This window comes from Strix uralensis, chromosome Z (genome assembly GCF_047716275.1).
Source record: "Strix uralensis isolate ZFMK-TIS-50842 chromosome Z, bStrUra1, whole genome shotgun sequence".
In the NCBI taxonomy this organism is placed as follows: domain Eukaryota; kingdom Metazoa; phylum Chordata; class Aves; order Strigiformes; family Strigidae; genus Strix; species Strix uralensis.
In genome coordinates, this window is record NC_134012.1 from 49167722 (window position 1) to 49188867 (window position 21146).

General features: G+C 48.9%; 1 pseudogene; it reads right to left on the bottom strand.

The window, feature by feature from the left end:
* Positions 1-21146, bottom strand: part of LOC141938261 (hydrocephalus-inducing protein homolog) — a 132595-nt pseudogene that overhangs the window by 31254 nt on the left and 80195 nt on the right.

Consider the following 21146-nt stretch of genomic DNA (forward strand, 5'->3'; position numbering starts at 1 on the left):
TCCCCTGGAAGAACAAGCACCTGCAGGCTCGGGTCCTAAGCCAGTTTAGGTGGAGACAGGGTAATTAAAAGCTGAAAACTGATTCAGAATTCACATTTCCAAAAACCTAAATTGGTTCTAAAAAAAGGAAAGAGTAAAGATAGACAGTGGCCCCAGAAGAAATTAATTCCACACAGGCTTTGCTGTAACATGCTTACTTCTCTGTTATTATAAAATATATGCATTGTTCTATCATCAAAATTAGATTTTCCCTCTAGCTTGCAATTAAACCCTAATCTAATTTACCAGGAGATGACGGGGCCTCCAAGCAGAGCTTACAGCTCTGCTCCTCCTTCCCTGCCCACCTCCCTCCACCTGCTTTTGCGGGCTTTCCTCTGCATGTTAGGGTCTCTTCTTGAAGGTGCCGTGCATCAAGAAGGGCCACACTAAAGACTGGTTGTTACTCGGTAAGATCCGGCTGTGAACAGGCTAGCCCAGTGCCCAGGTCTTCTCCGCCAAGCTCTCCTCATAGCCATAGCTAATCTCCAGTTCCCAGTAGGTTATGTCCTCTGAGCCAGATCCCAATTCTCTAAACAAACCTGTTTACTGATGATCTCTATTATTTGTAATGGCAGCACTTCAATGCACAATGGTTAACTTTGCTCAGTTTCCTAGGGCATTATGGAAAAACCATTTGCTACTGTAATTAAAACTGCCCAGACTAGACTTTTGTGCTATGCAGAGAGGCCACAGCAGGAGGAACTGCTGGAAATGTGTTTATAAATGTGCTCCAGCACGACTGCAAGATTCTTCTTGGGCTTGGAAACCACAGCCCAGTGCTGGATGGCCCCATTTCCCACAGACGTTCAGACAAGTGCTCCCACCAACACCTACAGCTGTACCCAAAGCTGCAGCAGAACCTGCCGTTTCCCTGTAAAACACTAAACAGCTGTTTGGGGAATGTGATGAGCAGTTTAACAGATGAAAATTCACTTCACCAGTGTGGTGTTTGCCTCAGGCCACAAAGGTCTGAGAAAGCAGCTTTCCAATACCAGCCTTCCTTCCCAGGGGAACCAGTATGGGGGCTACAGCAAAGCAGCAGCAAGAGACTGGGGCAGCAGCACATCGTTCTGGTGGCAGTGCCTGTGTAGGTTCTTAGCGTAAAATGACAACACATAGGGTTGGCAGGAAAGAAAAATCATATATCTGCTTGTCCCAGTGCCTAAGTATAGGTTTGCAGCTCCAGAAATAAAGTAGGACTCTAGGCTATGGACAATGCAAAAAGTGTTGGTAGCATCTCACAGCCCCAGCTTGGCTGGAGAACGTTGTCTCCTTCCCAGCGTCAAACTGGTGGAGATCACTTATTCCCTGAGAACCTAAGCCCGACCACAGCTGGTAGGTGTCACTCCCACAGGGAAAGTTGAAAGCAATTTGTCAGATCACAGGCAAACAGCCTTGGTCTTTGCAAAGCACAAACAGGACACGAGGAAGGAGAAAAGCTGCAAGGAGAGAGCAAAGGGGCACATACCTCATCTGGCTCACGTGGCTGTCCATCAGGAACGCCCAGTGGTACTGGACAAGAAGCGGGCTGCAGTTGGTCATCTCGATGTAACACACACCTTCAGTGTTGTTCAAGATGCAGCCAAAGTCCAGGGCCGTGGGCTGGTTATGGAGATTCGGAAAGTAGACTTCTCCCCAAACCGTGACCCGCTCCTCATGAGGATGCTCAAGAAATCGTATCTTCAGAACCTTCTCTACTACCTGGGTACACAAATCCTCTTCATAAGCAGGGTTAAATCTGATGGAGAGATGAAGTTCCTCCCCTATCTCCAGCTTCACGGGCTGCAAGGAAATGAAGAGTATTAATCATCAGTGTGATGAAGTCCCAAGGTCTGGCAGCACAAAACATGTAAATGTTCAACGTGTGACCCCAGCGTAGGCTTCTCAGTTCATCCTGCGTTCCCTTCACAGTGTGCGCCTGACTGCAAGCCCCACCACGCTCTTGTCTGAGACTATCTCAGGCTCATCTCACTGTGCTCTGCATCAATACACGAGGAAAATAAATATTCTTCTGCTGAATTCGGGACCCACAGAAGCTATGTGCTAAATACACAACTAAATCAGCACTCTGGCACACCAGGGCCTTTTGCCCCAACTCTGGAGGAACTCCTTTAGCCTCACAGCACAAGCAGCATGGCACTGCAGCCTCACCCTTGCAGGGACTAGTCACTGGCACAGCACAGAAGTGGTGGCCCTGTCTACGACAAGTGTTTAGCAGAGCCCATGTCCAACACCTTCCACCAACAACAGGGCAGGGGCCAGGCAGCAGCTGGAGGAGCTTCCTCAGCCTTCCTGAAAGCAGGGCTGCCCTTGAAGAGAGCAAGCTGCTCTTGAGGTTATCTGAGAATGGCTGCTGGAGAGCTCGATGGCTTCCAAGAGACACCTTTACTACACGGCTTGCCCAGACCTAGCTGCCTGCTCCCCTCTCCTCACGTCTTAGAGCCAGGATGTATTTCCCCAGTTCAGATGATAGTTCGTTTCCTTCAGCAGCTCGTTTCAAATCTGATTTAGTTCAGGCCAGTCTACCACTGAGTCTAAAGAATAAACTTCTCTACTAGAGGACCTCCCAACAGAAACGTACCACCACACTCCCCCCTCTTCAAACCCCACCATCAGGAAGGCCCACGGCTGCTCACCTGAACGTCTGCAGAGAGGGGCTGCTGGTCTGTACCGCAGATTAAGAAGGGCTGCTCTAAGGCCACGACAATGCTGAGTGGCAGGGAGGATGCGTTTTTCAAAGAAAGAGGCTGGTACTGCAGAGTTAGGACATCACTGGGGTGCTACAGAAACAGGACACAAGGGAAAGAAACAATGTGAAGTTTTTCAACGCCAAAGGGCATACACCTCTATTTACTATTTTTATTAGTTTCTACCCTTCTAGGTGGTTTTTCTCTAAGTATATCAGATGCCTTTCATGTTTAGAAACCACAGCATCCCCCGGGGACAGGGAAACACTCTTGCATACAGAGGAGGGAATAGGAGCCCGAGAGGAGGCAGCTGCATGAACAAGATCAATAGCAGAAAGTGAACCCAGACCACTTGTCTCCAGTTTTGTATCCTCTCTCGAGAAGAATGGCACAAGATGATTTTCACTCACATACAGTAATTTCTTACAACCTTATCAGCTCTAGTAGCCTCATAAAAGCAGTGATGCTGGTCAGAGGAGAAAAGCGAGCAGGATTTGGCCCATAGTGGAGAGCCTGCAGCAGCCTAAGGTTAGCTTTGAACATCTACAGGCACATACAGCCAGCTAGAAACCTCAACAGTCGGGCTACAACGGGTGTCCTGCTGCCCCTGCTCCAGTGACAAGCTGTCTGTAGCCTCAAAGCTTGGCTCCACCTAAGCTATTTTTTCCTGTTTATGCATTGCTCTGGGCTTCCTGCATGGTTTATATCAACTAGACAGTGTTTGGGAAACTGGTTCTGGATGTATCGATATCAAACAGTGTCATAACACTCGATAAATCAGAGCACATGGCATCAAGCAGACCACAGGCAGACATCAGGGATAGCTGAAAAGCTTCTAATTAAACCCGAACTGCCTGCTCACAGGGTTTTGTGCTTCTCTGGAAGTCCGGGAACCAGAGGAGAGACCTGAAAACACAGAAACTAAATAATGAAATATCTTCTCTTTTTCAGACACCTCGCGGGAGAGGGAAAGGTGATGCAGCAGTCAGGATCCAGAGACTAAAGGGCATCTGCTTTGCGCTGGTGTTATCATCACTGCAGCTGAAGGATGTCTGCGGGTCCTTTGAAGAAGGTGAAGCTTGGGGAATTGCAAAGAGCTAGCATCCATACCAACAGCAGAGAAGGCAAAGAGAGACAAGATATGACAGGCTTTTCTCATCAGCCTGAGGAGCTGACAGGAATCTCAGTTCTTCTCAGCTTCCCTACAGGATCGGTGTTCAGACATCACTGTGCCTTGGAGGATCCCCAAAAACCTTCCTTCACACTGAGTACAGGAACTGGTGTCTCTCTAGAAGTAGCCACGATCCCCCTCGGCAGAGTTTTACTTTGGTGAAGTTACAAACCAGTCCTATCTCCAAAAACATCCTCACTTACTTTACGAAGCACCTCAGGACGGGTGAGGAGGGGGTTTAGCATCGCTCAGCTGCAGCAGTCTGCTCGCCCACCTGCAGCCCCAGCACACGAGGTGGCTGTGCAAAGCCCACGCTGTTCTCGTGGGTCCCACACATCTCGCCCTGTGCCCTTGGCTCAGCAGTTCAATTCTGTCTCCACATCATGAAGGCAGAATACAGCAAGGCAGAATACAGCTGGTGGGACTGCTCCCAATCCCAGAGGAGCAAAATATTGATCTCAGTGTTAATGGCAAAATCTTGGTCCAGCTCAGCTCAATAGTCAAAGTCCCACAGACTTGGAGAAGCCATTTAACTTCCTCCTTTGAACACAAGCACACACCCCCACCAGGCTTTCAGTCATCAGCCATGCTCTTCAATGCCAGGATGAAACCCAGAGACTTACCTTCTCCACCCGGAAAGTGATTTCTCTGGAGGACATTTGCAGGACCGGAGCAATGAACTCGCACGTGACATCCACTTGCATTATCGGTGCCTTCCCTGCCTTGCTCCCCACGACGGCGTGGCACAGCAGCCGCTCCTTCACCACCTGCACGGAGGAGTCAGCCGTCACCCAGTGGGGGCCAGCAGGGCGTCCCGAAAACGCACTGCATTTGCTACCCACCCAGCCACAGACCGTATTACCGCCATCAAGTTACATCCACTGGGCTCCTCAACAGCCCCCTTTTCTTTTTATGCTGCATCCCATTTATTCTGCTCTCAAACGTCCGTAATGCTACACCCCACTATCCACAAAAAGCCCTTGTGAGTCATGTGCTGCCTACAATTGTAATAGTCCCTGCCCCAAAGGATTACTGTTTTGATTTGTACCACTGCCAAGCATAATACTTACAGAAAGCTGTAGGAACTGATTTAAAAAAAAATAATACAACTATATTAAGGAAAACAGGTGATAGAAGGGCCAATGCTAGCAAACCCTCCCTTGGAACCTTAGTGGACAGGATCCATGGGAAAAACCCAAATAGCCAGACTGCCTTCAGGTAAAGAGGGGGTCACTCATTCCTAGCAGGTACTGTGCCCTCCTAGAGCTGGTTTTAAAAGAAACCTCCCCAGGAAAGAGATGTCTTGCAGTTCACATGAAAACCCTCTGCTTAAGCTGGATGCTCTTACACTTAAGACTTTTTCCTGATTTCTCATGGTTTCAGTTCCCCAAATTCCTCCCTTCATTTCTCACTCTTCCCTCTGATTCAACACCACAACCCAACTGCTCCTCAGAGTCCACAGACTCAAAATCATCCGTGTTGCGTGTGCAATGCAGGGAGTTGGGCTTCTGACCAACCTCAAGAGTATAAACTTCTTAAGACCCGAGGAAGGTGGAAAGCCCACTCCCAGGGTCTTGGCTTTGACTGCAGGAGGCAGGTAGCCACAGCTCAGCTCACAGATCCCCTTTTGGCTTTCCAGGCAAGACAGCCTCACCTGCACCCTGATCACTTTATTTCCTTTCTGGTACCTTTTTCCCCTTTCAGCAAAACCTTTGGGCTCCGAACTGCACAGGGACAGTCTCATCGCAGTCAACTAGGTGAGTAATCGAGTATTCCTCAAGCTACCACCAAGGCAATCCTTTAAAACACCTTTCAAAACACAAGTATCAGCAGGAGCTTGATGCAGATTTATTCCACATTCACCTAAATATCTGTGGTCAGCGATCTTGGAGAAAGGGAATGCACACCAGGGTTAGCTGGCAGCTTCTCTGGAGAGTTGGATTTCCCTGGAAAGAAGGGTCCAGGGAGGAGAACACCCAGTGATCCTGCTGAAATCTCCCCCTCTGAGCTGCCATCCAAGGGTGCTGCAAGACCTGCCTGCCCTTGGGACCCCGGGACTGGCTGAGAGACTGGGGCGAGCTGTTATGGAAATATTGACAAAGGCCAAGCTGTCAATTATAATGATCCCTGCGAACAGTTTCCCACATGGATGAACATCACCCCGATCACTACAGCTGACACACTGTTCATTTTTCTGCTCCAGGACTCAGTGCTAGACAAGCCCTCTGCCCATGTTTGTCTATAGAGGAAAAATGATGCTACTCCCAGACCCTCCCACCCTTCACAGGTGTTTTGTTTTACTCACTGCTTCCCCCAAATACATTACTTTGCACTTTTTTATTTACTTTCTGCCTGTGCTCCTAGTCTAAGCGTAACTTATTTTCTCTGCCCTTCCTTTCTGCCTCAGCACATGACACCTTGTAACCTGCCATTTGCCCCTGAAGTAGCAATATTTCCTTCAGCTTGTGTTTTGGTATCAGCAGGTTGGGTTTACGGTAGCCATGGAAACATGAAAAAGCCTTAGGAACTGATGGTGGCCAGCAAGGAAAGCAGCTGGTGCTGCCATGGTAACTTGTGACTCTTGAAAGCACTTGCTCCTGATGGGGAAGGCTCAGCCCTCGGGGGGGACCTCACCTGGGGAGTGCGGGAGAAGCCTTCCAGCACCATCTCCATAGCCTTGCCTGGCATCAGCTCCACCCTCAGCGGTTGAACCTTAAACACAGGGCAGGCAGGTCTGGGGCTCTGGGAGAAACCTTGGCCCTTGGTGGTGCTGACAGCAGGGACCCGATCGCGCTGGTGAAACAGGCCAAAACCTTCTGTTGACCAGTAGAGCTGATGGGTGCGCCGTCCTTTGTTTGTTATCTTGAAGTGGTAACAGCAGGGATCCAGGCTGGAAGAGAAAAAGAGATGGAAAATGTCATGGGAGCTGCTATCTCCCAGCGGTCACCCAGCTTCAGCACTCCGATGGCGTTATCTGACTGCACACTCAGCAATAAAAGCACCTCCAAAAAGGCTGACCTAGCTCAAAGCTTCAGCAAAAGCCAGACCTTGGTTGCCCCTAAGTTTATCAGCATCCAGCAGCTGCTCTGTTTGCGTACAGCAAGGAAGAGCTGCATGAAGATCATCATCTCAGCTGCCGCAGACAGAGCATCCCCAGCCCAGAGACCCTCCGGTGACCTGGGCACCCCTTGCCTCGCTGGCGGGGCCCCTGCCCTGGCACCCACATTATCCCCTCACCCCCCATCCCTTCGGGAGCATTCAACCCTCATCACCCACAACATGTCATCCTTTGCCTGAACAGTGCAGCTGGTTTTGTGGTTTAGGAAGATAAATGCACTGTGAGAACACAGGATCAACAGAAGTTTCCCCAATACAAACACGGCAGCAAGACCAGGTCTGGCTGCTGAGGGGATTGAGCAACAATGAGAGATGAATAACGAGAGCTAGATATAAACCAAAATGAATATTCAATGGAAATTGATTTCTTCATGTAAAGAAACACTAACTGCAGGCTAGTCTGGAGTAATTATTTTACCCTCTATAAATCTGAGCATGACCAGGACATGAATTGTTCCTGGAACAGTTACTGTTTTTTTGAAAAGGACAGAATACACGACTTACAAAATGCACGTCTGCCACAAGCAGCTAAATACAGACCTGAGAGTACAGAACAAACCAGTCTTTGAAACAGACTGTTAAAACATGATGCGTACAAGCTTAGTGTGAAATGGTTTATGTGGTGGACAGCACAGATGAAAGCCTGGAGAAGCTCTGGGTGGATGCAGAATTTGTGGCTCTGGGAAAGCCCAACTCATCTGAGATGTTACCTGGGTCCCAGGTACCTGGGGTGGCAGCTCTGCATCCGACAGCAATGGCAACAACTCCAGAGTCTGCAGACCAAGACGTGAAGGGGGGCAGAGGACGATGACACAAATCACACTGACATTGTCCACTCCGTTGGGTAGCCAATTTGTGGCTGCACAGAGCACAGGACACGCTGGACAAGCATCAACCTCCCTGCAATGTCCCTGCTTATGTGGGTGGCTTGTGCATGCATATTTAAACCCCCCAAAGTCTATCCTAAAGAGTAGGATCAACCTGCTCTTTCTACCCCAAAATTTAGGTATTGGACCACCATGGACCCTCTTTGCAGCCAGGGAAAGGAACAGGCACCTCGAGAAGGCTATTCTTCCTGTCCCAAGAGGTCTCCAGCACAAGGCAGGCAGCACTTTGAAAAGGCTTATTTTTCTCCCATTTACGGGAACATGCCTGGTTTCAGACACAGGCGTTAGGACCAGTGAATCCCCTCCTTTGAGCTAAGCTCTTTAATTAACATTTTCCATTTATCCCACCCAAACTCAGTGGACTTCTCCTCCTCTCCCTTTCAGAGCTGGTCCTGCAGCCACCCTCGCCTGCCCGTGCCTCAGGCTGCCGCTGCGGCAGTGACACCGAGGAAAGCCGGTGGGAGAAACGAGGAAAGAGCGACTACGTCTAATAAAGAGCAGCCTGGCAGGGGAGACGGGGAAGGTGAGCAAACTGAGGGATGGTACGGGGCAAGGAAATTCTGCTGCTCCTCCAGGACTGCTGGGCAGAGGGCAAACAAAACAGCACCATTAATTTAGTCAAGGACCTGCTAACAAGCTACCACCAAGGTTTTCCGCTGTTGCGAGATGATACTCCATAGTGAAGGGAAAAACAAGCAACATTATCGCAAAGGGAAATATGATTATACTTGCAATGTAGCATTTTCCACCCAGAGGCTTCCAGGACCTGCTGTCTTCCTCCAAATCTTTATTTGAAAAAGTGAGGAAAGACATGTATTATATATGTATCAGTGACAATTTAACAGCTGGTTTCTATTTTGGTGGCTTTTGAGGGTATCTAACAATTTTCCAATGGCCATAGAAGGTTTCTAAAGGAAGCCCTGTGGCTTCAGGAAAACAGAGCCAGGACCTTGAGTGCTGAAGAACAACTAACCTGAAGGACTACAGCAAAACTCCTTCTTACTGAGCCCACGGCAGAAGTGGACGCTGAGAGATACCCTACCTGAAGTGGGGTCCCAAGTTGAGCTCCGGCGCAAAGGGTTTGTCAGTGACAATCGTGGTGCCAATGCCAACAGCCCGGACGGGGATAACGTAGGTGTGGCTGTTCTCTATGAACAGGTTCACCTCGTCCTTGAATTTCTCCGTGTCATCCAAGTTTGCTATGACAGCCACAGACACCTCTGTCTCGGGGGGAATCACTCCTTCACTGGGTTCAATCCTCCAGCACGAGCATTTGCCAGCCTGTAAGACAAGCCAAACACTAACTTAGCATGGAAACGATGGACACTGGTCTCTTGTGGGGTGCAGGAAAAGGAAGGACTAAAGATATGAGGATAAAAATCAGAAAGGCTCCATTTCCCTAAATCCAAGCTAGTGTCTGAAAACAGCAACTATGCAGGAGCTTCTACAACCTGTATTTTACCTTCCTTTAACAGACTCACTTCATTAACCCAGTTTTGCCCAATCCAAGGGATGCTCATCCTCAGGAGGAGGTTATTCCCCCTCCAGTCTCTCTTTTGGAGTGCACACCGAAGGAAGCTACTTTACCTCTCTTGGCTTCCTGACAATGGTGGCTGGGTTGGCATAAAGGCTCAAGGCCAGAGGAAGCCAGGACTGCTCAAATCCCACCGCAGCAGCCACATGGCTGGGGGATACTGCTGAGAGCCTGAAGAATAACTCTGCAAAACCGGCTGATCAAAACCCTGACACCAACATCTTGTTTCCCAAGAGTTACTCACTGCTTCTCGACAGCCCCCGAAGAACTGAAGCACTCGGTTCCCACTGATCACCAGCTGCAGTGAGGTGCCCCAGTGACCTCTGCTTTGGAAAATTCAGATATAAATGTTCATAGCAGAGCAGTAAAGGAATAAGCAGAAAGCAAACCGGAAGGCACGTGCCCTGTAGGCATGGCCCGAGCTTCCCAAGCACTCTCTTCCCTCTGGTTTCTCATGGACCTCTCTCCACGGATGAAGGTGCTGGACTTCCAGCCCCTCTAAAACCACATTCCCAGGGAGCAAGCCTGCAGAGAGGAAACGCACACAGTGCTCTCTGGCCAGCAGGAAACGCACTGGGAGGCAGGTGTACAGCTTCCAAGTGTCCATCACAGTGGTGGTGGTGTCTGCACTCCACAGTTCAGTGTTGTGTTTGGGATGACAGGCACTACTCACCCAAAACTCTGCAGTATTCTAAGAGAAGAGGTTTCCTGCCCCCCCCCCTTTTTTTTTTTTTTAATGGAAAGCAACATGATCCTGCCATGATCCAAGCACATGCTTGATCCAGGTGAAGTTAGCTCGAGTTTCCATCCGTCAGACTGGCAGCACTCAGCTCTAACAGGACACCAGCCAGCCCAAGGGAGAAGAGCATCAGAAAACCAAGCAGCACTTTGAAGTCTTGAGAAGCATTTTAAACAACCCCCCAAAGCGACCTCTGCTAGCAAGCGTAAGACTGGGGGCCAGGGAAGCAATAACTTGCTGAGCAGGCAGGGTCCCAGCAGCGTGTGTAGGATGCCCCAGCTAGGCTAGCTCCTTAGGCTGGCTGTGCCCTGCACAGACAGCAGGTCAGGTCTGCACGTCTGCATCCCAGGATGGAGCATGCCAAAGGCATCAAAATTATTCCAGGTGCTGGCAAAATCAATCAATTCCACTCCATTTAATTTGTCCTCTAGAGCTGCAAAAGAAAGTCTTAAAAAAAAACAAGATGAGAGTGGGATGGAGGAAGGTCGTTGGCACAGGGTAAACTCTGGGGCCTCACACAGGATCTCACCAACCCTCCTCTGCTGCCCCTGCATCCCATGCACAGCCCATCACCAGCCTCAGAGGCATCCACTGCGCTGTGACCAGCCAAGGGCTACCCAGCCAACACGTTCAAGCCGGTGAGTGTTAGGTTGTCTTTGCCCTCTGATTCATGGTAGCTCACTGGAAAAGGAGACCCAATAGCTCTGCTCCAGAGGTGAATCTGCATGTCTGCTATCTGGCAAAGCTCATTTATCAAAGCTTGGCAGCAAGCCAGGCAGTAAATTGTACCCAAGAAACTATGACTGAGGAATAATGATAGGCTGTCTCAATGGAGCCAGACTTTGAATTTCCCAGGGCGAGCCAGCGCCAACAGCCCACTCCAGAGGAGGAGGATTCACATCATGTCCTCATTCTTTCGGTTAGCATTTGATGTGGGGCCAAGGGGCAGCACGGGGCACCACTGAACAGGAGACCTGCCGGGACTAAAAGGCTCTGCCGGGCCAGATTCACTCAGGTTTCCAGGTCAGCTTCTGCCTACGTGGATCCAGGCTGTGTCCCAGAGACAAGGAATCTCTTGGAGCCACGCTAAAAAATCCCCCCACTTTGAAGACCACGATCTAACTTCTGAAAACGTCCCTGCTACTCGCTTATCCTTGAATGCTCCAGAACACAACCCAGTCGCCCTGTGCCCTGGATAGACAAAGACAGTGGCTACTTTTGTCCCTGTAGGAGCTTGCACAGAGTCCCTGAGTGCTAGGCAAGGGTGGTGATCAATCACTTATTCAAGAAGTTCAATGCTGAGATTATTAGCTTCTCCCAGGACAGATTTCCATTGCGAGTAAGAGCTGCCAAAATTTGGTTATAAGACACCACCGTGCATCCGAGAGATGGATGGATGGATGGATGGATGGATGGATGGATGGATGGATGGATGGATGGGATCGATGGGAGGGATCAATTGAGGGATGGAGGAAGGGATCGATAGATGGGATAGATGGATGGCTCCTCTAAGGGACGACTGAGGAGCCACCATACTCAGTTCTCTCGAAGCTACTTAAAGCTAGTTAATTAAAGTGATCTGGTCATTCTGGCCTTGCACGAGTGAAAGAGGAAGCAGAACTCAGTATTAAAAATGCAGCTGTACTTTACCAAGCCACAGCTCTAGAGAGAGACCATTCACACCTTTGTCAGCCGACCCATCGCTCCTCACGGACGCTGCACAAGAAGGGGAAATAAAACCTCATCCTACATCAGTTGTGCACAGAGCCTCTCCCAGGTGTTTCAGCAGTCCTGAGGTGGGGGACCCTGTGTTCTTTATTTTGAAGCTGCTCTTTATCCACACAAACTGCCAGTGGCAGAAGAGAGCCCCAAACCGCCCCAAGCCCCAGCAGGAGGTGGAGGTCAGGGCATGAGGCTGGCTAGATGCTCCCACCAACCACCAGCCGCCTCCTGGCACCTCAGCACCAGCATCTCCTCGGCAAAAGCACAGATGGGGACCACTTTGGTTTAGCTTCTGCCCCAGAACACCATCAAGGGGATGTTTTATGAAATCAAAAGGCAGAGCCTCTAAAAAAAAAAAGTAGTGTGGCACTCACTGCCACTGACAACAGAGCCTAACTTGTCAAGCTTGGTTCAGCCAATAGCAGACTGCTGAGTGAGCTAACGAAGCTTGTCTCCATTTGTGTCCTCAGTCCATAGCTCACCCCTCCAGATTCCATCTGCGCTTCCTTGCTGGGCTGGGGAGATCAGGGCCACCTGGTTTCATAACCAAACTCCTCCTGCTTTTCCTTTGGGAAAAGCACCCGGCTGAGTCACTCTTGCTTGTAGGAGCGTAACTGCCTTGAAGATTCTACCCTTCTTTAATTCAGTTAACCAACAGGTGCAGCATGATACGACAAGTTTAGTTTCCCTAGACAAGCAGAATAACAATTTCTTCCATTACTGAAAAACAGAAATTCTGAAAGGGCATGAACTCATATAAGATACCTTACGTGATAAAAACCAAACTCTCCCCTGTGGCCAGGTTTCAGGCACCTTTTCCAAGGTCTCCTCCACACCTCTGCTCCCCTTTCCAAGAGCCACATGCTCTGGACTTAAGCCTGCTGGACCTAAGCCTGTGCAACACTGGGAGGGACAGAGCCTTCCACCTTCCTCAGGTTTTGGTACAACCGGTCACCAGGACAAGACTGACGCTCCTGGACATGACCCCTGCTCATGACTGATGCCGTGTGTTTCCAGGCACAGTTGGCTACAATGAATGGTTCCCTCCAGCTCTGGCAAGACCAAACTGGGTGGAAATCAGCAAATTGGTACTGCTGTATTAGCAAAACATGGCCTTTAAAATATAAACTAATGGCTTAAGCCTAAAGGTGAGCTTTTGGGGCACCATGAGGCTCTGGTGGGACAGCTCTGGAAAGAGTTAAGCCTGTGCATCTTATCTTCAAAAGTTCTGCTCACCTTGGAAGAGATCACGTATTCAGGGCCAGTGCTGCCCGTATCCTGGAAAGTTAATTTAACACTCATTTCTAAATAGCATTGCAGATATCATTTGAAGGGCACAGCACTGTCTGTCTGCCTGTCTTGCTACGACCAAACACTGACGGGCTGGCTAATTATTCAGATGTTTGGAGGAAAAAAAAAAAGCAATTTACAGCAGATTTAAAAACCAGCCCCTCTTGCCAATTCAAGTCTGCTCCAACTTCAGTTGGAGAGAGCTACAAACAATGCCAACACGCTCTTCAAAGCCTTCCCTCCCCACAGCCTGAACAATTCGCTCGGATATCAGCAAAATTGCCCATCAGCCAGAACAGGAAACAGAAGCAGCATCCCTTTACTGGCACTGTTTTTAAGTTTATCTCCACGTTTTGCTGTCTCTCCATATGGCCATTTCTTTAATAAAGGGAATGTTGTCAAAAGCTTGAGATACTAAGCAATGAAATTAGTAAATGAAACAAATCCTGCACTAATGAGGAGAGAGGCAAGTACGGGAATGGGAACTGCGTGTCCTCCCCTTGCTTACATCACGTTTGGCCATGAGCCTTTAGACACTGCCTGAAAATCAACTGACTTTTCTTCAGTGAATCCCAGTGAGAAGATAAACAGTTACAGCTTTTTTTTTTTTTTTTTTTTTAAATTAAAAAACCTGTGTCTCTTCTGCAATGTCAGCTCCACTTGAATCTGACAGCAGCTCGTCCCTGGGAAGGTGGAGGGGGATCTACTCAGCAGGCACCCTCCTGAAGAAGACAACACATCTGGCTGTATGACCGCTGCTGGAAACCAGGCAGCAGCAAGCTCCACCAGCAGCACAGGGCTCTGGATTAGGGAGGTCAAGGATCAGGTCAAAGGAGTCAGGACCCCAAATTAGGACTGTCATAAGAAGAGGAAATCCCAAGAAAGGTCTTCTCCCTCCTCCCTCATTACAAGGCACTGGGAAACCACCGTTTGGCTCCCTATGGTAGCACATGAGAGACCCAGCATGGTGGTTATGCAGGGAGAAGAAAGCTGCCACTGATTAACAAAAACTACACCTCTGTCTTTTCTTTCCTGATCACACAGGCATGATATGCAGCTGCCTTCCATGGTGCCAAGAGATGTCATTCTTAGCAGCTGAATAAAAGATCCCCAAGAAGACAGAGTGACAAAGAACAAGTAGGAAATGATCAAAGAACGATGCTTTTTCCTTTCTGCCTTTCTGCAGGGAGAGCAAACACTTCCATTAACCAATACAACTCTTTTGTACTGGTCAATATGGCAAAAAAATCAGGCACTTAGGGAAAGAAGATGACAGCGGCAGCAAGGAGGAGAAACAGCCATCTTTTTCAGCAGGTCGCATCAGTCCCAGCTAAGCTGCAGCAGCCCCTTCACCTTGACCTGTTCCTCCAGTCTTTTCTACCCAAAAAAGCTCAAACTCTTGCCTTGCAGGATCCAGAGGATCCTCTAACAGGGCTGCCTGGCAGCTGGGAAAGCAATGTGACAAGGAAAAGTACGTCAGACACACACAGGATTCAGCACGGGATGACACACTGGTCCCAGGGGTCACAGACCTGCAGACACCCTGGCACACAGGGATAAGCCAACAGAGGACTAGGCTACAAAGTCCCTATGCTCTTCTTCAAACCCAGAAAAGCCCCATCTCAATGCACAGACTTGGAGGTTTTTTATTTATTTCTTTCTGGTGGCAGAGATGTTCAGTGCTGCTCCCCACAACTCAGAATATAAAAGACTCAACTCATCCAACAGAGAGAAGAGGAGACGGTACGGGGAAGCCTGTGCACGAGGGGTACTCCAGGTAATGCCTTAAGTCACCACCCCAAAGTGAAGTTATCCACAAAAGAGCATCTTGGCTTGCTCAGATAATGCTCTTTTCTCCCATAGAGCAAGAAGAAATCTTGGCTTGACAGGAACAGCAATTTGCATGTGATGGTTAATACCACCACCAAGGTGGCACCGTGACCATCTGCATTACAGCATTTTCCTTTCCTGTTTCGAACAAGATACCAACCTTTGACTTGCCCTGTTGCTGTCCCTTAATTTAATCTCATTCAGTTTGTTGAGCTGCCAGTCAGCGTGCTGTAACATTGCTGATCCAATGCTGCTGTGAAAATTTCAATCATAGCTCCTTCCTTTGAGCAGGGACCGTGATCTATAAGCCTAACTGCAAACAGCCACAGTTTCGAGAATAGCCATCAAACGGAGACAGGGAAATCACAGCTCACCGTCCTGCAGCAATCTCCAAGCAGGAAATCAAAGCAGCAGCTTTTCCATCTTAGAGAACACAAGACTTGGGTTCAGGGGCGCAACTGGATGCAGGATGTCCAGGTCACCCACCATCTAGGCTAAGGGACAGCCTCTGCTCTCAGATGTACGTGTGCAGTTCACCCTGATGCCTGACTACATCTCAAATTTTATCTCCAAAATTATTCAGTCCTCTCTTCTTCCCATCAATAAATGGCCAGGCAGCCTAAGGCAGCAGCAAAGGGCGAAACTTCAACTGAGGCAGCAAAGCAGCACCAAAGGAGGCACCTGCTGAGGACAGGGGAGCAGCTGGAGCACACCTCGCCTGCCGCAGTGCTGCCTCCACCCAGCACGCTCAGCATCAGGGTGCTGAAGAGTCTGAAGAGCCCTTGCTGAAACGACTGATCAAGCAGGTTCTCAGGACCTGCTTCCTTGAACACCTCCATGATAGCAGCAGCTGTCCTGAGAAGCCGAGATGCTCACCGTGGGGTAAGTCAAGCCTGTGGGGTCAGCAGGGGGGACTATGGAGCAGCAGAGCCCACCCTTACTGCAGGGAAAGAAATCATCCCTGAACCACCTCGTATTTATTGTTCTATTTATTGATTAGCCACCGTATTTGCAGAGATCGCAGTGAAGCAGGATAGGATTTATTGCCCAGTCCCATACCTTAGGGCCCTGAGGCAATGCAGAGGCAGATATACCCTGTGAGCCCCCCGGGTACACCACAAGCTGCCCGGGGAGGGAGGGACCGGGACAGCAATGCCTGAGCAGCTCTGCGGGTCAGTGCCTGGTATGAGCACGCAAACCCCATCATTCGTACACCAGTACCACCCACCCCAGGTAGCTTGCTTTCGGCAGAGATGGAAAGCAGGTTTTCATTGTGGAATCAAAGCAAGCTGCTCTGGGAATCCCCCACTTTGAGGTTACATTTATCCCCCAAACAGCTGGAAAAGCAGCACGAGGGAAATTCAGCCCCCTCCTTGGCCCAGGAGGCTGAGCCTGTACTCTCACACACTGCTTGATGCTCCATCCACAACACCAAGTCCACAGTGCCAGGTCTGGGCTAACCAGCCCCAGAAGTCTGACCCACCTAGTATGGAGAAGAACAAACCTCCTCTGAACCCATTTTCAAGCCCCTCACAGATCCCCCCTCCAGTGGGGAGCACACCCCAACCAGCCTCAGCACACGAGCCTGTCCTGGCTGCATCAGCCCTGCTCCCCCTGCCAGGAAGCAACCCAACCTCCCTCGGCTATGCAGCTTCTCACACTACGCAGCCTCCATGAATTAAAGAGCCTTTTTCTGCAGCCAGTCTCCAGAGGTGCTCTGCAATGCGACACAGTCCACCGTAGGTACACGACCCTTACACGTACATTCTTGTGCAACAACCCAGCTGGTTTGACCCCCAGTAGGTGTGAAACTCACCTCACTGCGAGCAGTTTGAGGACAGATCTCACACCCTAGTCTCTATCATTAACAGCAGCTCGACAGAAAGCAAATGCAGATCTAACAGGGAAACCGTGCGGAAACCCATGCCCTTTCAGGAGCAAAGGGCCACAGCGTTCTCTTGGTCTCAGAGCTCCAAGGACATGACTCTTAGAGATAAATTACCTTCCACAAAATAAAGGGAGAACTTGCAAAAATGATCCAGACTCATTTCTGCTCAAACATCTATGCAAATTCTCTGTTTTACTGAGGGGTCCCCCAGCTAAAACTGCCCCCAGAGCCAGGCTCCTCTTGCTGCATTGTGATGGAATACGTTGCTTTCTCAATCATATAGTGATATGCAAATGTTGCATATAAAAATCAAGTCACAGGTTGCTTGTCAGTCATTTTTGTTAGAAAATAGCCCCACAGATACTTACCATCTTTGCCCTGAAGGATGCAGGGATGACACTCTGATTGGAGCGGTGGAGACTTCGGGAAGCATCTTGTATAACTTGGATACTGACGAAATTTATCTTACTTGGGTGCACGTAGACAACTGCTCCTTCTCCAGTGCTCAGTAAATGGATTTTCTGCTCCAGAAAGCAGGTAGGAAAGATCAAAAAAAACAACAGAGAAAGTTTAAAATGATTAGACAGCTCTAAGGGTACTCCTAGACTGGGGGATAATTATGGCTGTTTGAAGTTTTTTCAGTGTTGTAAAACCAAAACAGAAGGCCTGGAGCAAGTGTGGGATCTGGACTGATCCCATCTGAAAAGCACAAGCTCCCATTATCAGGGGATAAAGAAACCCTGGTTCCTGTGTTTGCTTTTTCACACCTCCTCCACACTGTTAACTCTCCTTCCTCTACCTTGTGCCTGCTCCCACTCCTTTTACTGCTCAGTCTTGCCCCAGACCACCCTCCCTGATTTCTGCTGCTGCACAGCACACTTGGACAGTGACTTTAGCCCCAAAGCTACACCTGTGAAAGCCAGCACAAGTCAGAAGCAAAGCAGGCCCTTTAGAGTAGAGATCACACAAGTTAGTTGCCTCTGATTTGCACATATGTGTATTCCTGGTATTATATGGATAATGGGCTTTAATTATTAATTACATCATTCAAGCAGTATTGTTTTCTTTTGACAGTCTGAGACCCAAAAGTTCTGTTCTTGCAGAACTGGCACAGACTATTGGAGGAGGAATGTGGATCCCTTGGCTAAACCACCTTCTCTCATCATTAAAAACATTCAGGAGGCATTCAGGAGATTTAGCAGCATCATTTCCACTTGTTTTATTAAAAGTTTAAAGCCCTGTAACTACTTTCAAAATGTCAGCCTTTCGTTCTGTTACAGAAAGCTTAAGGTTCCCAGGAATCCTGTGACATCCTCTTTCATGCTCAGAGAGATGAGAAGACATTTTAAAACAGCTGCTTCAAAAGTTGATATCATCTTAAATTAAAGTTTAATTATCTATATTTGTTCTCGATTTCAGCTAGATGAAGTCAGGACACTACAGACAACATTCTCTTGCCTACATTTTGTTGTCATTGCTGCTGTTGTGTATGCCTGAATGTGGACATCATCTTTCAGGAGGCTTTAGTCCAGGAATGATTTGCCTCATCCATTTCCAAACTTAGTAGAAAAAAAAGTCTCTGTGCTCCACGTGCAAGTGCTGTGGAGACTCATGAGTCTTTGGCTGGGGCTCTTGGCAAAGAGATATGATGAATGTTTCTCAGACGTGATGGCCCTGACTTTCAGCATGGCCTCTTACACAGCACTTGCCTTAGCAGGATTCAGGGACGTCCCTGCGTGCTCCTGAACAAAAGGCCTAACGAAGCACCAGTGCGGTTCATCTAATAGCACAGTAGAGTATGAGACCCAGGGGTTGTTCTGGGCTTCAGACTGGCCCTCTTATCCCGACTGACCTACCGTAATTAAATGCTGTGTCAGACACTTAGATTACCACCTAGGATGATACATCCTTCCTCTTCTCTAGGTGAAGGGAAGTTGCTGCGAGTATACTTGAAATTACAAGACCTCCTGACCTTGTTAATGTATAGAAACCAGTAAAGTAGGACGTTTAGTTTTAACGTTAACCATCACTTGTGTTTCACTAGCTTTTATTTTTCCCGTATTTCACTGCAATGTATATAATTTCATTTATACTCTTTTCCTAACTACCCTCTGACATCTTACCCACTGGTAAAACATCTTGAAACCTGTAACTCCTTGCCTAGTGGAGATAAAACAGGCCTTGGACAGTCTGGCAAACTCCGAGTACATCCCTGATAACATGGACCTAAAAATGCAAGACAAGTGCCTGAGAAGACGCCAGTGTCAAGAAAAGCGACTGGAAGCCGGTTTAAACCAACCTCCTCAAAACAAACAGGAGCTGAAGGAGGGATGAGGTCACTCCATGACCATGTATGGACATGGGAAACCTAAAGTTCAGCTAGCAGACAGTGTGAGGAAGGTGATGTGGACCACCAAGGTGGGGAGAAGACCCTCACTCTATTTTTACTACGCACTCTCAGACTATGTAAATGAATTCTGAGAACCCATTAGCATAAGACTGTCTTTTCTAGGAAACCTGATGCATACGTATGCTTTTTGTGTATATTAGTCAGAGAGTTTTGTTAGTAAGCGTGGCACTCATGGTGGAGTGATCCCCAGTGCTGCCCAGTGCTGCGAATAAAGAATCCCTGCTGAACAACAGTTATACTCAGTTCTGACTGTGGAGTGAAGCTCTTTGTTTCACAGGCATTAGCTGTTGTGTATGCCACAAACCCCTTCTTTCCTTGTCCACACCAGCATATATTACAAGTTCTTGTTTTCCCGGGAAGGATCCCCGGAATTAGCAACCCTGCCTTACGCTTCACACCCCACCAAGATGAGTCGCACAAAGGCCCACGTCCCCTGGAACTCACCAGAGGGGATCCTTCACTCCCAAACACTGCAACATGAGCAACAGTGTCCTGCTCTCCTGTCACCTGGGCCTCCAGGGTCAATGGGACCTCCACCGAGCTGTGAGGCTGGACAATCCCCCATGGCACGGGGCTGGAGTACCACACAGAAGTGTCCTCCTTGTGTTCCTGTAAGGGACAGAGTCAAATGCAACACACAGGAGTGACCTTTGAGGAAACTTTGAACTCCTCAACATCTACACAATGGCAATTCACACACATTTTCAAAAATCCCCAGGAGAAAGCAGAAAGGTACAAAGCAAGATGCAAGACTTGTATGGGCTTAGCATCCTCAGGGGGTCTAAAAGCTGCTGCACCCACAAACACCCACTCCTGGGCTAGCAGCCTCCTTGCAGCAACTTTTCACAACCCTCTATGTTCTCCTGCATGAAAGCACCCCAAAGACTAGAATATAAACTGCTTCCTAAAAAGTTTAAACTGTTTCCTGAAGTTTATACTCAGGTAGGTTCCTGTCTAACTGCTTCCTGAAGTTATATTCAGGTAGCTTCCTTTTCTCAGCAACCTTTAGGTTTGAATATAAACCAGCAAGGTCTTATCCAAAACCCTTTTTTCCCCTAATAAACCCCTTGATAACATCTGAGGGCAGGAGGCGGATGCAATGCCAAACCTGAGGGATAACCCTGTAGCAGCCTGGAAGATCGCTGTCATTCACAAGGGTCAGCATCTGCTGATAAGGGAATTTTAGAAAGCACCGTCCAAACATCACGACAGGGTTGAGTACTCGCAGCGGAGGAACCACGCATCTAGGCAAAGAGATGACCAAAAGGGAATTAGAGATACCGAGAGAATGTAGAGTTCGTTTACTCCCCAAGTAGCATGAAATAGAGCATAACACATTTGTCAAATAGACACTTAATACCCCTACAGCGATAAATCACCTTTAACTTCTTCTGACTCAACCACCTCCTGTAAAGGTGGGGCAAAACCCTGGGACTCAGCCTCGCAGAGGCTGCCAAGTGCCCAGGCAGCGCACAGTGCCCTGTCCCAGAGCTGCCTGATCAGCTCTGCCCGCTCTTTGCCCCAGGAGGCTTGCAAGGACCCTCCCAACAGTCCCAGCAAGGCGTGAGCTCTGGGAGAGCCTTCCCACTGAGGACCAGTGCTCACCAAGGCTCAAAGAACACAAGACTCCAGTGTCTCAGTGAAAATGACTCCCTCCTCTCCCACACCGCTGTTGCCCTGCCTGAGAACTCAGCCCTTTGCCCCAGCGATGGAGGGCACAAGCCACCCCCTGCCTTAGGCAGTGGGGGATCACCCTCTCCCAGTTCCTGCACCCCCACGGCTCCATGCATTGTCTGTCCCCATTTGCACTTGTTTTACAAAACTGCAGCCCA